The 17,032-nt window shown below is 44.3% G+C and overlaps 1 protein-coding gene across 1 annotated transcript in view; it reads right to left on the bottom strand.

Moving 5' to 3' along the window:
* The window catches only part of LOC126236641 (phospholipid-transporting ATPase IF-like), a 683,598-nt gene that overhangs the window by 645,809 nt on the left and 20,757 nt on the right, over nt 1-17,032 (bottom strand). The gene's annotated exons all lie outside the window — the stretch shown is intronic.

Here is a 17,032-nt window from a genome sequence, read left to right as displayed (position 1 = left end):
CAGCAGTTTTTATTCTTCTTGTGTGAACCATCGCTTACAGTGGTTTGTTTAAGTGTCTCTCCCTTTCTGTGTTTTTATGCTGTGGCCGACTTTTAACTTCACGTAAGTTAAAAGTCAGCCACAGTGTCACTCCAGTGTATTTTAAGTGCCCCAAAATCACCAACTGTGTTATATTAACTTTATGTCGACTTTTAACTGTTCCCCAATGAACGTCCCCATGTTAGTGTCCATTTTAACTTCTATTGTCTCCGTTTACTGTATTTTATATCCCTCTTTTTCCGCCCCTTTTTATGTATGAGTTCTCATTTTTATTTTTTGTAACGCCACTCGGCTGAAGAGCGACGGACTGTGCTGCTGCCAGCCCTCCCCTGCCCGTGTGGGGCGGGGGCATGAAATTACAATAAAGAAAAACAAAAATGAACTGCCTCCAGCAGAGGCGATATTTTCTTTTTTATTTTGTTAATGAAATTTTCAGATAGCAAGGTAAGTGCGTTCTGCAGAGGAGTTTCAAGGCATCTGTTTGCAGTGACGGAGACGTCAATGCCATCATGCGAACTCATTTCAGTCTTTTGGTTGTTGCAGGAAACAATGCGCAAGTTCACTTGCATTACACGAGTCGCTCCTACAAGGAGCGATTCATTAATACAGATAGGGAGGAACTACTTGAGATCTGCTGTAAAGGTTATGGTTTCAATTTATTTTGGTTGCTTATGTTATATCTCCCTTTCATTATTTCGTTGCGCTGCGTGAAAGTTCCTGCTGACCCCAGGAAAAGTTAGTTAAATCGCGTTCTCTTCACTTGTGGGTCACATTTTATGTAAAGGGTAATGTTTTTTGAGCATTAAAAGCAGAGTCATAGCATATAACGAACTGAAGACTAAATTTTAATGGCCTGCCGATGTGGCCGAGCGGTTCTAGGAGCTTCAGTCTGGAACCGCGCGGCCGCTATGGTCGCAGGTTCGAATCCTGCCTCGGGCATGGATGTGTGTGATGCCTTTAGGTTAGTTAGGTTTAAGTAGTTCTAAGTTATAGGGGATTGATGACCGCAGATGTTAAGTCCCATAGTGTGCAGAGCCATTTTTGAAATTTTAATGTTGTGACAGGCTGCAGCCATTTCTTACTACTCGTTGTTAGTAGTGTAATTATTACGATGAAAAAGATAGTTGTGGAAAGATAATTTCTCGTCTAAATAAAGGATTTGTTTCTGCAACTTAAATGTCACGTTAAACCGCTCACTGTGGGCGTGCGACCCTGCTACGACATCACGCACCACTAAGCTATTGCACGCTGTTGGTATTAAAACATGTTGTAAATTTCCTGCAATATCGTGTTAACGAATAAATTTACCTGACAATGGTTTTCCCCCAGCTTCAAGAGATCAAGGAAGGGCCCCTGGAAACATGGCGTAAAATTTTGATGCGTCCCAGTTAGGGCGACGTAAATCCGCGAAATCGAACGCTCTTCAGTCCGCCAAACAGTATCTTCTCGGCATGATTTATTAATGGTGTCCTTCCGAGTACGCAGCCGAGCTGTCATTTATATTTTTGCAATACTCGCAGTACCTGAAGAAGATGACTGGGTTAGTTGTCGAAATACTGTGCAAAACTGCAAACGACACTTCAGTTGTGTACTCAGAAGCACATCAATAATTTGCGAGAAATTATCTGTTGTTCCCAAAATCTTTGAGATCTTATCAAATGAAGCTACAGGCACCAGTGGGCTCCCCACTCCCGCCTGTGGTCGCGAATTTCTGTATGGAGTACTTTGACGAGGAAGCTTTGGCTACTTGTTTTCTCCGTTATGTGGATGACTCGTTCGTGATCTGGCCCCATGTAAGGGACAAGCTCCTAGACTTCCTTACACACGTGAGCTCCATACATCAGAACATCAAATTCACTATGGAGGCCGAAGCAGAAGGAAGATTATCATTCCTGGGCCGTAGGGTATACAGGAAAAAAGCGCACACCAAACTGTATTTACGTGCAGGTAGCTGCCACTACCCTTCGGAGAGGAACGGGGTGCTAGAAACACTGGTGCACAGGGCACGCACCATCTCTGACGCAGAGAACACCTCAAAACTGTATTCTGGAAAAACGGGTACTCTGAATGGCAGATCAGACCCTCTCCGCCCCACCTCTACAGTACAGCGTGTGGAGACGAAAGAAGTCACGGAGGAAGAGATAGTCACTGCCTATATACCGTATGCTGGCACACTATCTGGGAAAATAGGACTAATATTGAGGAAACACCGAGTAGGAACTGTCTTTTGCCCACCCAATAAAACACGAGCATCATTGGGAAGTGTCAAAAACGATCTCGGTTTTGCGGAGGGCCAGCATATTCCAGATTCCGTGTCAGTGTGGGAAGACTTATATTGGATAGACACTGTGCACCATCGAAGATCGCTGCCGAGATCATCAGAGGCACACTCGAATTAGGTACCCGCAAAGCACAGTTTGTCCAAAAATCACGAAATGGACAACCAACATACCAGGGTCTTGGCACAGACATCTAAATACTGGGACAGTGTTAGAGAGACTATCAAAATTCGTACCAGGGATGGACTCATCAACCGAGATTGTGGCTATAACATCGGCAAGGCATGGGAACCAGCACTGAGTCTAATCAAAAAGACGCTCAGCAAGTAAAACGAACGGGCGCCTAGGGTGGACGAGGCAATTACACCGACGCCACCACAGACGCCGACGCCAGCCTCTCAGCGACCGCCGACGAGCGGGCGCGGGTGCGGACCGCGTAGAGAACGCCTCGCGGGAGGAGGGGATTTAAGACGGCCGCCCGCCCTCAGAAGCTCAGTTCGTCAGCGCAACTGACGATGGCGACATATCTGATCACCGAAATACTGTGCCCGTTGGACACTATGGACCGGCAGTACACCCTTGGACTGTTCGAGCAAGAAACATGCTGGGAGAAACTGAAGATAGTTTTGCAGTGTGTGCCCTTTGGGATGTGGGCCATAGGCTCGGCCTAGGCGGCTATGCGTAGATACAACTCTGAATTTGAGAAGAGGGTGCAAATAGGAGAGACCTCATATAGAGAGCGACTGGATAACGGCGACACCAACATTGTAACAAACGTCTAAAAAATTAACATTGTGTGAACGCACATCACATCTTCACATCCCAAACATGATTCGTTTATTCCTGAGACGGGGTATGCATGTTCCCGTTGTATGAAAAGGTAAATTTACCTACCTTAGTTGCTAGCTGCGACTATCTTTAAACACAGTAGTGTTCATGTGTACAGTAGTTCAGATTCCCCTACCAGCCATCCATGTGTAGGTTTTCTGTGGCCTTCCTTAACATTAATGAAGGACAGCTCCCACAGGGTCGCTTGGTGTTTTGTTAGGAAAATCGGTTTCGAACTTTGATACATTCAAACATCTACACTATCTGATCAAAAGTACCAGGGCACCGGTTAGTGGACGTCAATATGGGGAATGTCCATCCTCCGCCTTTATGACAGCTCGAACTCAGCTGGGACGCTTCAGTGAGGTGTCTGAATGTCTGTCGAGGAATGGCAATCCATTCTTCCTCAAGAGCCGAAACCCGACAGTTACTGATGTTGGACGCTGGGGTCTGGAGCGAAGCCGACGATCTAACTCATCCCAAAAGTGCTGCATTTGATCCATGTCGCGATTCAGGGCAGGCCAGCAAATTTCAGGAATGTTATTGTCCACAAACTATTACATCTAGGTTGCAAATGACAGGCTGTATTGCCATTTGATACAAACGATCTCTTGCTGCTCCACCGTACGCAGTACATAATGCTGTAAAATGTGCTCATATCCTTCTGCATTTAGCGTTTTCTTAAGCGCAATAATGGAACCACAGTCTGACCGGGAAAACACCCCAATACGATAACAACTCCTCCTCTATACTTCACTGTCAACACTACACGTAATGGCAGGCAAGGTCCTCAGACCTTCGCCAAACCTGAACCTCTCCATCGGACTTCCACACGTTACAGCGTGGTTCATCTCTCCAAATCTCTTGTTTCCTGTCATATGCGGTCCACTGGCGTCGCTCTTTTACACCACCTCAAGCGTGGCTGACCACTACTACGGAAATACGTGGCGTAGGAGATTCTGTTGCTCAACTTCTGTACCCCATTCCTTTTAACTACCTATGCACATTAATTGTGCTAACTGAACTGATGGTAGCACTTTGCAAATCACGAATAATCCCTTCCGCTGATTCTGCAGTTTTTTTATTGCACCTACCCTCTGCAATGCTCGACAGTCCCTGTCAGTACGTAGGGTCTGTCTGGTCTCGGTTATCTGCGATAGCTCCTTCGCGTTGCCATTTCGAAATTGGGTGGCTTTAGAAGATTTGAATGTCCCTGTTGAGTGAGTCACTCTGGAGGACACGTGATGTCTAGCCCACGTACAAAGGCACTGAGCTCTCCTCGCCGATCCATTCTGCAGTTACTGAGCCGTGCACGGCTCACGTTTATCGCATCTATTGTCTGTCGTCTTCTACTACGCTACTGCCTCCTCGTTTCTTATTCCATTTACTGGCGCCACTAACTTCCTGCCTTACTTGTCCGTGAGAGGCAGCAGCAGCGTGTATCGATAAGTGCACTGTCATATCATCTCTGGAGCGACTGATAGTATTTCCGGGTCGTCTTGTGTCTGGCGGTCGGTTGGAGACGGACCAGCAGTGGACGCAGCAGCAGTGAAGTAGGGGGATGGAGCGCCGCTGAGGCGCCGACAGCCAGTGCTCGCCGACCACTGGCGACACACATGAACTGTCCGACGGAGGGAGATTGGAGTGGGATGACCATTGGTTGGTCGTTCGGTTGGTCGTCTCATCGACCGCCGTATATTTGCTCCTTTCACCGTTTCCAGGTCTGGGCAGTTGGTCGGTTGGCGTGGAGCAGCGAGGAATTCTTGATGGGGTGTAGTTTGGCCGGGCCCACTGGTGGACTCTACGAGGTGTCGGAGTGTGTGGCGCTGTTCCCATTGCTACGAGGTCCGTGGCTCACCGAACCTGGACACGAAAGTTTTTTCGTTTAACCTACCAGCAAGTCAAGACTGTTCACATTGTGTCGTTTGGAGTTCGTTGTCAGCTGCTGGGCTATTCCCGCGAGCTACAACGCGAAGTTGGAAAATACTAGCCACTCTCCGGTGGAGTTTCGCTGTATTTGGTTATTTGAATTGAAGTGCACCAGCGGAATCTTCTGCCTTGTTGCCGTTAACGTTCCGGTTACCTGCCCTGGCCGTTGACGTAAATTTCAGGCAGTTTAGTTCGTGTTGCTGCTGTCCAGCATGGTGTGTAGTTTCACAGCTCATTGTATGATTGGTTGTGGGAGCCAATATCTTCTATGTTGTTCCGTTGAACTTCCTGTTGTGCCCTGGTCGGGTGAAGTGGAAGTTATCTTGTCGGTGGGTCCGTTGACTGTCGGTCCGTTGGGTTGTCATCGGATCGTGAATAATTGGCCCGACTGCCTGTCTCACCTAAGTTGTTGAATTCCAGGCCAACCCTCGAACATCTGAGCGCCCTTGGGAGTACTGCCTCATTTTTTTTTAATTTGGTCATGTTGTTTGTACTTGTATGGCTTCTAGTCGATTTTTTAAAAATTAGAGTTGTTTTGCTCTTAAGGCCTTCAGCCTAAATTAAAGAACTGTTTCACATAAGGCCTTTGGTATTTAAAAAAAATAATGTTATGGAGTTTTAAGTGTTAGGCCTTCAGCCGATTTGAATTTAACTTGTTTACTTCAGCCTAACTAAAAAACCGTTTTAAGATAAGACTTGCCTGCTAAATTTCTGATTATGCAGTTATTGGCCTTCAGCCGTTTCTAAATTAAAGTGGCTTTCAGCTGGTAATTAAGTCCCAAAGATTAAAGCTGTGTGTTAAAAAAAATTTTTTTGAGCTCTTGTAATGTTTGATCAAATAATAAATTTGTATGTTCGGGTGTAACTGACAACCTCTTATTTTGGCCCCTTTCCACAATTTTTACTATCTGTCCTGTCCTGCGGAATTAGCAGGGCGTCTCAGTTACCACTTCTCCACTGATAACACAGTACTCCCCGCCTTATTCTATACCCGCGGGTCCGCCTTTCGTGATGTTTTGTGGTCAATTCTGCATTACATAGGAGTGTCCGGATGCTTTTGTTCAATTAGTGTAAATTTTCTTTCCTTCTTCTCCTTATAGCATCTAATGTAGCCTTTCTGCAGTGAATTGCCTGTTATTATAACTCACGGTGAAGTGACTGACTGTAATCTCGCACCGTACTGATAGCCCAGTGGACCAGAAACCATCTTTCCAACACTCTGAAGTCTTCATGAAAAGTTCACTTTGTTCCTCATTGAAATCATCCAAAATTCGGGGAATTCTTATGGAGTCTGTCTAAAAAATAAATCTAGAGATTTATCAAACAGCTTAATTTCTTGAACATTTCCAGCATGTTGTTTACAACAGAAATATATTGTGTTTGTTGCCTAAGATCTTAGAAAGAATGATCTTGAATGGAGTCCTAGACTTCGTCTCACTCACAGTCCGTTCCTATTCAAAGTTGGAATCGAACATCATTTTTTGGCTAACATGTACAACAAACTTACTTTCCTTAAATTTTTCTAGATTAAGTGAGGAAACTTCTCGCAGAGATACTTCCAACATTCTCCGTCTTTGAATAAAACTTTCACAAAAGATTTCATTAGACCTGACTTAAATAATTATCATTAAAGCTGCAAAAATGCAGTAATTAAATATTGAGTGTTAATTTAAAAACGGTTGGCGATCCAGATTTTATACAATTATATTAGGATTCAGCACGTTAAAAACCTTAGGAATACTCCAACGTCATTGAAAAAAGAATTTTTATCGTTGGCAAGTGTTATAGACGTAATGTTAAGTACATGAAAGAAAAACACGAATTACAGCAAATGTATTGGAGGATATGCTGTGTAATAAGCACGTGCTACAAGGCACAGAATTACATTTTTCACTCCAGAGAGATAGGCAATCCATAATGGAGACGAAGCATCTTATTACCCTCCTACCTGTTCTGTCTTTAGACTAGTTTGATGCACTCCTTTCCCTTCTGTCTTACGCCACTCTGCTTTTCTGCATAGTAAGAGCAAGTGTTTGTGTTGTGTATTTCGATCTCTGCCATTTCACAATAGGTATTACGTTCCACTGCCACGTAGGGTACAATCCAATATTAGTCAATCGTGGCTCGTACACGCTATCTGCTGAGCTTTTTCTATAGTCTTTGATATACATTCGATTAGTTTATGACTTCGTGCGACAGCGAGAGAGGTGACGTACTGCTTACGACACTGGACTCACATTTGCGAGGACTGGAGGCAAAATCCTATCCAGCCATCGAGGTTTGGATCTTTCGTGGTTTCCCAGAATCGCTTGAGGCAGATGCCGGAGGGAGTTCTTTGCTAAGGGCTCGGCCGTTTCCCTTCCACATCCTCGTCCCGTCCGATCTTCAGCTCTGTTCACTTTCAACTTATATTTTTTAAACAGTGCTGTGCAATACAACCTCCTTCTATACTGCTTTTGCCGTTATATTTGAAGACTTCTTGCGTTATAGTATAATCATCCGTGAACGTAATCTGCAGAACAGGATATAACCGGCGTCTTTAGGTGCGATGACGGACTGCGACTTCTTAGAAGAAGTTACTTCTGATGCAGTTGCGCAATGTCTTCTATACGGCAAGTGCATCAACGGACGGTAATAGCCCGTAATTTTCAATTTGACAAGCAAAGGCGAGACTAACAGAAGATATTCTTGAAGATGACTAACTTACCCTGGCGGAACTACGTCTAATTACAATTCGTGTGCTCCATTTTTTTTAATAATAGTTAAATGACTTTTATTCATTTAGTCACTTCCTGGCAATACCTTGACACAACGGCGATGCGACAACTTTGTGCGTAACATATGTGATATGTTTGCGCAACATGAAGGCCAAAACATCGATGATCAACAATGAGCAGCACCCCACACATTTCGAAGTGTAATGTATTATTCCACACGAACTATTCTCATGTATTGTGCCAGAGAAACGCATGATCGTTCGAGACACATATTGATACGAATTAAACATAGTATTTAATTATTTACATACTTCTTACATCTTTTCAGTCGTCGTTTCCACTTTCGTTTTTTATCTGTTACCTACTCTTAACAGCTGCATAGATTTTCAAGAGAAGCTATGTGTATTCCGCATACGGGTATTCGTAAGAGTTAATACTCAAATTATTAATTGTTGATGATACAATGTAATATCTTAAATACCTTACTATGCTCTAAGACAAAAAAAGAACGCACCACGAAGGAAATATCCGAATGGGACGTAAATAGATAGATATGACGCACCTGTACGGACAAAAAAGCGATTACAATTTCAGAAATATTGGCTGGTTTATTGAAGAGAGAGAGCCTCACAAACTGAGCACGTCACTAACACGTTAGTCGACCTCTGTCCCTTAAGCAAGCAGTTATTCGGCTTGGCTTGATAGTGAGCCGTGGCGCCATTAAGTTCGTAGACTGTTCTGTCTGGCGCCACTAGCTCAAGGCTAGTATCCACTACCCCTTTTGCCTACATCTGTGGGGAAGAATTGGTATCTGTGGGTTGTGTCCTCAGAAGCTTTTTGCTTGCCGGTATATATGAGGGTTCGCCGGCCCGAGTGAGGAGGACCAAGTTTTGGGATTGGCGGTAGTGTCGCGACAAGAGGCTGTCACGGCGTCCGAGCGGCCGAAGCCACGAGCTACGCAAGGAGGGCCTGCGCAGGGAAAAGATATCGGAGTACTTCACCGGGGTCAGCGTCGACTACAAGCAGCAGACCGACATCGCATCGGCTGGTTGGCAACATTTGTGTTCGTGCCCTGGCTGCGCCCTTCTACCTGGCTGTCACCGGCACCACTCAGTACCGCCGCGGCGCACCGTGGACCCATGGAGCTGATTACTGATAAAGGGGAGTAACATTCTGAAATCCTCGTAATGATTGGTTTCATTGCTGCCCGACCTCCTAATTATTTCCTGGTTTGCACCCGAGCCTCAGAGTTTTACTCGGTCGGCTCTTTGGTCGTAAATATAGGCTGCAGTATTGTACTAAGACACTGATTGTTGTTTAAAAATTTGCCCCGTCAGTATATTGCCTTTTATTACTATTTTCTAGTTTGTAACCGACCCTCAAAGTTTTACTCTGTCGGCTCTTTGGTCGTAAATATAGACCGTAGCCACTAGTTGTCGTTTGAAAATTTGTTCTGATATGTTGCCCTTCCTTTCTCGTTTATACCCGATCATCAATGTTTTGTGAATCAGCTCCTGGTCGGAAATACAGCCTGAACAAGGCACAGGTTGCTGTTAAACAAAGAGGCGTCTTGTGGTTAGATCTAGATGTTAACCGGTTCAATTTCTTGATTGTAATTGTATTTTAGATAATCTGAACTGCCTGTTGTACTAAGCTGTGCGTTCATGTCTTTGAGAGACCGGGCTACTACTGGCGTATTTTTAACTGGATCATGTGGTTCCGCCGAGTGAGTTCTCTTGTAATAAGTGCTCATACGCAATGTTTTACAACGTTCCTTCAGAGCGCCCTTCATAACTGAGAAGTAATTTAACTTTTGACATATTAACAGCCTACTGTCACCAGGGCTTTAAACGAAATAAGATTGTCAAAAGGGACGGATTGGGATTCAGTCGCACCTTGGTTGCTGATAGAAATGAAAAGGTTCCTCGCTTTGAAGCAAGCCTTATCATTGTCATAATTGTTTCCTAACTTGTTTAACCTTAAGCATAGGTGCGCTTCTTAACCCCGAACCTTTCGACTTAGTTTCCAATTTTTTTAAAAAGTAGATCTGTTTGAGTAATTTAAACACAATATTACTTATATCTTCTCATGTTTTCGAGAAGGGTATTTAACAAGAGACACTGTGTCCAGCTTGGTGGTAAACACTGCTGTTTCACCCGATAACGGGCGGGCTGCAGGTCCGGGTCCTCGTAATTATTGTCATGTTGTTCTTGTTTTGATTTCTCTTGTAAAAGCTTATTCATTCACAAATTTGCTAATTTGTAAAGAAAAAAAATATTATTACATATTGTTAAATAAACAGGTTTTGCGAAAAGAAAGTTACATTGCTGGGTCCTCCCCTCCACACTTTCCTTAATACCAGTAAACACCACGTCTCAGATAGAGTTGTTGGATGTCCTTGTGAGGGATATCGTGCCAAAGCCCGTCCAACTGGCGCGTTAGATCGTCAAAATTCCGGGCCGGGTTGTAGGGTTTTGTCCATAATGCTCCAAACGTTCTCAGGAAGCTCGAAGACAAGTAGTAGAGCCTCTCGCTGTGTGTGGACGGACACTATCTTGCTGAAATGTAAGCCCAGGATAGCTTGCCATAAAGGGCATCAAGACGGGGTTTATAAAGGCGCCGAGAATGGCAACCAAAGGGGTCCTGTTATGAAAAGAAATGGCACGCCAGACCATCAAATGGTTCAAATGGCTCTGAGCACTATGCGACTTAACATCTGAGGTCATCAGTCCCCTAGACTTAGAACTACATAAACCTAACTAATCTAAGGACATCACACACATCCATGCCCGAGGCAGGATTCGAACCTGCGACCGAAACAGCAGCGCAGTTACAAACTGATGCGCCTGGAATCGCTCGGCCACAGCGGCCGGCTCCAGACCATCACTTCTCGTTGTCGGGCCTTAGGCCGACAGTGAAGTTGGTATCCCTTCGCTGTGCGGGGCGTCTCCAGACTCGACTCGTTTGGTCATGGCGACTCAGTTCGAAGCGAAGACGATTCAACTCCAGTCAGTGAGATCCCACGCCGAATGTGTCCGACACCACCGCAGACGGGCTTGTTGGTGTACGGAGATCGATGATAGCGAAGGGGCACCGTGGGTTCACCCGCGACTCTCCGACGATTGCTCGGTCCTCTCCTTCTGTCGTCTCTCCATGTCGACCGCTTTCCTCTTCACGCTGTGATCAGCCATTGTTTACCCGTTCCTGTCATCATCGTCGAAAAGTGTCATCGTTCCCAGTTAAATGTCGACTGATTCGCCGATTACTACAGCGGGCTTCTGCGAGTCTAACTATACGTCCTCTCTCAGATGCTGGCACCTGCGTGTACTATACACGCTCCTGTTTGGTAAGCATAGTTACTGCACAACTCAGTACACAGAATGGTTTCGCAAAGATGTTATGCCCTGGTATCGACATGTCCGCTCTTTAGTGTCATTGCCAGCTGCGCGGTGAAATTGCCCTGCAGTGTGACACATTCATCCATCGGCTGCCAAAGTTTAATATTTTGTGTTTCCCGTTGATATCTTTACGAAAATCAATTTGTGATCAATTTGCATAGCTCTTTCGTGGTGCATCTCTTTTTTGTCGTGGAGCGTATTTGGCTTACGAATTGAATGAGATGGTATAAAGATCAAGGTTTGCTGTGGTCTTACTGCTTAACGCTCAACTACGACATTAACTGAAAAGGTCAGCGACCGTAGCGAGAGGAACTACGCGTCTCAGGACATTTGTTGTCATCTGAAGCCCCGCACTGTTCTCGCTAATTGAGAACAGCAGGTCTGCAGACGTATAAGTGCCACGTACAGACTGTATGGAACTGCCTTCGATGGCGTCTTCAGCAACGATATTGTCGCGAAAATGATTTCGTTTGAGACCACCTTCGCCACGTCCATAAAAGAAATCAGGGCTCTACACGACCACCTATTTCGATACTAGAGTATTCAGGGCATTATTTCTGAAACTGCTATCACATTTTTTCATGCCCTTCTGCGATTAAGAACATCCTTCCTATTTATTTTATGCAAGTCGAAACGGAGGTAAAATACATTACTAACTCGTACTTGTGGCGTAGATGTTAGTAACAGTTTTGAAATCGAAAGTTAACACCTATCGTACTGCAAGCTCACAAGTAAAACCCAGCTGTTCGACTTTGGAGCTGTCAAATCAAGTTCGAATGTATAAAAAGAGAGAATATAGGAAAAAAGTGTGTGTGTGTGTGTGTGTGTGTGTGTGTGTGTGTGTGCACGTGAGAAATAGAGAGAGAGAGAGAGAGAGAGAGAGAGAGAGAGAGAGAGAGAGAGTGGGTGATACATTATTCTCACAGCACTTTTTGAGCAATGAAGATTTCCTTTCTTAAATATGAGTTACCCCAGAACATTACTAAATGAAAATACGAAAAAATGTCAACTTACTGCTTTGCCTCTCCGCACGATTGACAATGATTATAAGAGGAAAGGTTGCTGAAGTAAGTTGGCCGGCCTAAGTGGCCGTGCGGTTCTAGGCGCTGCAGTCTGGAACCGCGAGAACGCTACGGTCGCAGGTTCGAATCCTGCCTCGGGCATTGATGTGTGTGATGTCCTTAGGTTAGTTAGGTTTAAGTAGTTCTAGGTTCTAGGGGACTAATGACCTCAGAAGTTGAGTCCCATAGTGCTCAGAGCCATTTTTTGAAGTGAGTTGTTTTAGGGGTTTCGAAACATGTTTTTCCAGTTTATATCCTCATAAAAATGAGAAAATTTTGGTTCCCGCTCCAGTTATTTCCTCACCATGTGTTATACTCATCATTGGTTTAATACCTCTAGATGTGCAGAAACGCCTTTTTTTTTAGATTGTCAGTGAAATCATATGCAAAAACTATTCAATAACATTTTAAAGACACTGTTTACCATTTCTCCTTTTGCTGTATGTACGCCTGGATTGATTAATAGTGTCACCTGAAAAAACGACTAATTCTGTTTGTTGTATATTAGACCGACAGTCTTTTACGTATAAGAGAAACAGTAGTGGACATAAGTTTGAGCCTTGGTGAATCGCATACGTGACTTCCCCCCATTCAGAAGAATCTCACTCATTATTCTGTTGGAATTATTAATTATAACTTTCTGCATTCTTTTGGTTAGATACGACATTAGTTATTGGTTGGCTACACCACCAATTGCATAAAAAAAGAGAGAGGGAGGGAGAGAGTGGGAGGAGGGTTGAGGGGGTGATGAGGGGGGGGGGGGGAGGGGCAAGAGAAGAGAGAAATACGACAGACGCTGTATTTACGTGTATATGAGTAAGTGAGTTTGTGAGAGTGTGTTTGTAACGTTCAAGTTTGACTACGTTACCTACAGGGCATTTAAGTCTGTGGGGTTTTTCTTCCCTGTGAGCTTTACATTAGGACTGTTAGATGACGTCAGAGACGGTATACCGACGCCTGTAAAATGAAATCACGGCGTCTATACTGGCTTACCTGACTTAAACAGTCCCATAACAGATCGCGAGCGACTAACTGATTTCCATACTCTCCAATGTATCTGAATATGACATAATTGTAACGTTGATTTGATTTCGTATTTGCTTTCACAGACGAAGAAAAATACAGGAGCTGTAAATACACACGACTGTGGACGGAATGGTTTTTGAAGATCAGTCATAGTGATTATTTCACTTTTGTGCCCAGTATATCGACAACTGCCGTAGCCATCTCTGTCATTATTATGCTGAAAAACGGAATCATCAAAGCTACTGGCCACCTGTAAGCATATTGTTAATCATGCAGTGGACGCCTAAGATAAAGTAGAGCAAGCAACTATGCTCGGTTGCTGATGACCGCGCAATTGAGCGCCCTACAAACCAGACATTATCATCAAACAACTACGCTAGACAAGCAATAATATTATATGAAGCTGGTATCTGTACCGATATGATTGGTGACAGCCGGCACGGTACCTCAGCGTGTTCGGTCAGAGGGTTAGCTGCCCTCTGTAATAAAAAAAAACTGAGTTAATCGATCAACGACGAACTTAAACGGGTGTCTTACGACGTCCTCCCCGAGCAAATGCAACGAACGAAAGCAAACAAAATGAGATATAAAAAAAAGATAAGAGCGTCTGCCATGTAAGCAGGAGGTCCAAGGTTCAAGTCCCGGTCGGGGCACACATTTTTCAACTGTCCCCGTTGATATTTATCAACGTCTGTAAGCAGCGGAAGGTGTAGATTTCAGCAATATTCTTGTCCTGTCGACGTCGATGCCATTAGGGACAGAGCGTGAGGTTGGTTGACAGGCACTATCTAAAACCGGGAACAAGTTTCTAGAGAGGGAATTTATATACTATTCACCCGAGTTTGTCCTGTGTTCAATTACGAAGTCATGTCACTTGATAACATACCTAACCTATCTACAGATCTTCGGACAGCAGCACCTGATACGTCTAAAACTTCTCTGTAACTTATTACATAACAAATTTTGACGAGGAGAGCGGTTAGAGCATATAACCGCTGCTTCGGCTTTGAAATGTATCGTATTTCACAGAAACAGTTTTAGTGTTTATACTACCGAAACAAACTGCATCCTTTTGAGGACGGATGATAAATTATCCTAAACCAGTGTGGTAAAATTAAATGGATTTTTAAGCAGAAAAAATGGAAATGTCGTGTGACGAGGGCCTCCCGTCGGGTAGACCGCTCGCCTGGTGCAAGTCGTTCGATTTGACAACACTTCGGCGACTTGCGCGTCGATGAGGACGAAATGATGATGATGAGGACAACACAACACCCAGTCCCTGAGCGGAGAAAATCTCCGACCCACCCTGGAATCGAACCCGGGCCCTTAGGATTGACAGTCTGTCGCGCTGACCACTCAGCTACCGGGGGCGGACTTTTAAGCAGAACCAGCGAGAGTTCATTCCAGACCCTCTTGTTCAGAATACGCTTTACAGCCAAGGAGCTAAAAATATGTTAAAGAGCAAAAAATAGGTATGAAACTGTTACAATCAATATCAGAGAAGTAGGAAAACCCCTTATAACTGACGATTTATAAAACAGTGTTTTTACGTGGAGGAGAGATATAATATCTTGTCGGCTAACAAAACTCGGATAATAATGCAGCAGATACACATTCTTGCAGGCACAAACTTTATTTAGTTGTATCTCCCAACCTGATTAAGTTATTGATTGAATTGCTGTCGCTAGATGTCTACAGGAATTCAAGTTTGCTTATTGTAGGAACCTGATTTCCTCCGCAACAGACGGTATGTCGTAGGATAAAATCCATCAAGTAACCCGCAGCCACAAAATACTATGTTTGTATTATTTTGGGTTGATGAAATTCGTGTGCGTACTTTCGAAATGTTTCTACAAATACAAACCAATTAAAGGGATCATTTCTAAATAATCAATTCAGAATAGAGCGTCACAACGTATAAGGCGTGACACACAGTGACCGTTAAATAACTATGTTAACTCCGTAACTCTACGGCAGTGTGTGCCACGCACGTACCAAAATGACTGAATACAGCCTTCGGATACATTACGTGTTGTAGTGGATGTCAGTTTCTCAACAGAAACAAACGTGTTCAAAATAACCAGTTTTAAGAAGCTACATATAGGTGTATGACCATCTTACGACGATCATTGAACGATAAAGATGTCGTCATGTAACGCAATAAAATAATTTACCTACGTTAGTGACTCGGAGTCATTTCCTTAAAATTCTACGATTTAGAAAATACTGCAAGACGTATGCAAAACAATGTAGTAGTTTTTGACTAGAAAATCAGAGGAATGAAAGGAAATTTACTAAACATTCCCGTCAGAGATCTTTGTAGCGCTCTGAATAAAGCGTCATCTTAGAGACAACACAAGTGCGCATTGGGTGCTGTGTACGTGTTCCGCCACTGCAGTCTGGGAACGATCTAATTCACTGCTGACAGCGACCTCCCACAAGACGGCTAACGAGCCAACTCGTTATGTGTCATCACTGACTGAGATTCCCGTCGGGCTAACTGCTCACTCGGCGCCGTCTGATTCACTAACGCCGCAACCCGCGAGGTGCTCCCAAACTTACGGCGATCATCGGCGTAGTACCCGGGGGACACTCACATTAGTGAGCTGCAGAGGGCTATACGACCCCGCTCCGTAACTCTGAGACGGGAAACATGTACCTGGAGGAGAGCTGCGGAATTTCGAGACACATACTGAAATGCAGGTTTTCGGATCCGATGACCTCCATTGTCCCTTAAACAGTCTTCCGTCATGGTTCCGCCTTCTCGCACTTGTGATTTAAATAATTTTCTACCCTAGTGTGGATATATTTTAGTAATTAGCTGCCTGTTGCAACAGAAATCTATACTTTGCATAACGACACTAACAAATTTAGTTGCGAAAGGCAGAGCGTGATTAAAAGACGACCACACAGGGGTCGGATGAATATCCATATATACACTCATATTCAGAAAAAAACAGAACACCTTGAACGACTAGAGATAGGACGTTCATACTCAAAGGACATGCACGTTAGTATGTTCTACAGAAATGATTAGCATTTCATTCAACTCGGTTCAGCGTTTCCTGTTACCTAGTAGGCACAGGTTCCATCCGTGATGGCATCGATGCGAAAAGGCGCAAAAAGCGTCCTGTGGTGCAGCCATCCAAACTGTGGTGGTTGGCATTGGGTCACAGCGCTGCATCCGTCGTTTCACCACATCGCACACATTTTCTATATGTGACAGTACTATCTGTTGGCGAAGGAACAGTTACCGTAGATGACCATGCAGCTTTGCTAGAAATGAAACGATAATTAAATGGACACCCTAGCTGCAAACAGGCATTGATGTACTTCATTGCGGACATGTTGAAAACGTGTGCCCCGACCGGGACTCGAACCCGGGATCTCCTGCTTACATGGCAGACGCTCTATCCTTCTGAGCAACCGAGGGCACAGAGGATAGTGCACCTGCAGGGACTTATCCCTTGCACGCTCCCCGTGAGACCCACATTCCCAACATGTCCACACCACTACATTCGTAGTGCGCCTAATAGATGTTTGCCCATCAGGAATCACCTACCTGCTATACCTCAGGAGATACGACTTCATAAACAATGAGATGCGTGAAAAAGTGCCCCATGCGTGTACTCAAGTTCCAACCTTGACATTTGGGGCCCGTCTAGTAGTCCGACTGAGTTGCAATTCTGTACAGAGTTGGAAGGAAAATCAGCATTGGCCGTATTTTGTTGTTTTATTGTCAGCAAAATCGATTT

The sequence above is a fragment of the Schistocerca nitens genome, chromosome 2 (genome assembly GCF_023898315.1).
Source record: "Schistocerca nitens isolate TAMUIC-IGC-003100 chromosome 2, iqSchNite1.1, whole genome shotgun sequence".
NCBI classification, from domain to species: domain Eukaryota; kingdom Metazoa; phylum Arthropoda; class Insecta; order Orthoptera; family Acrididae; genus Schistocerca; species Schistocerca nitens.
This window is presented reverse-complemented; position numbering and strand designations above follow the sequence as displayed.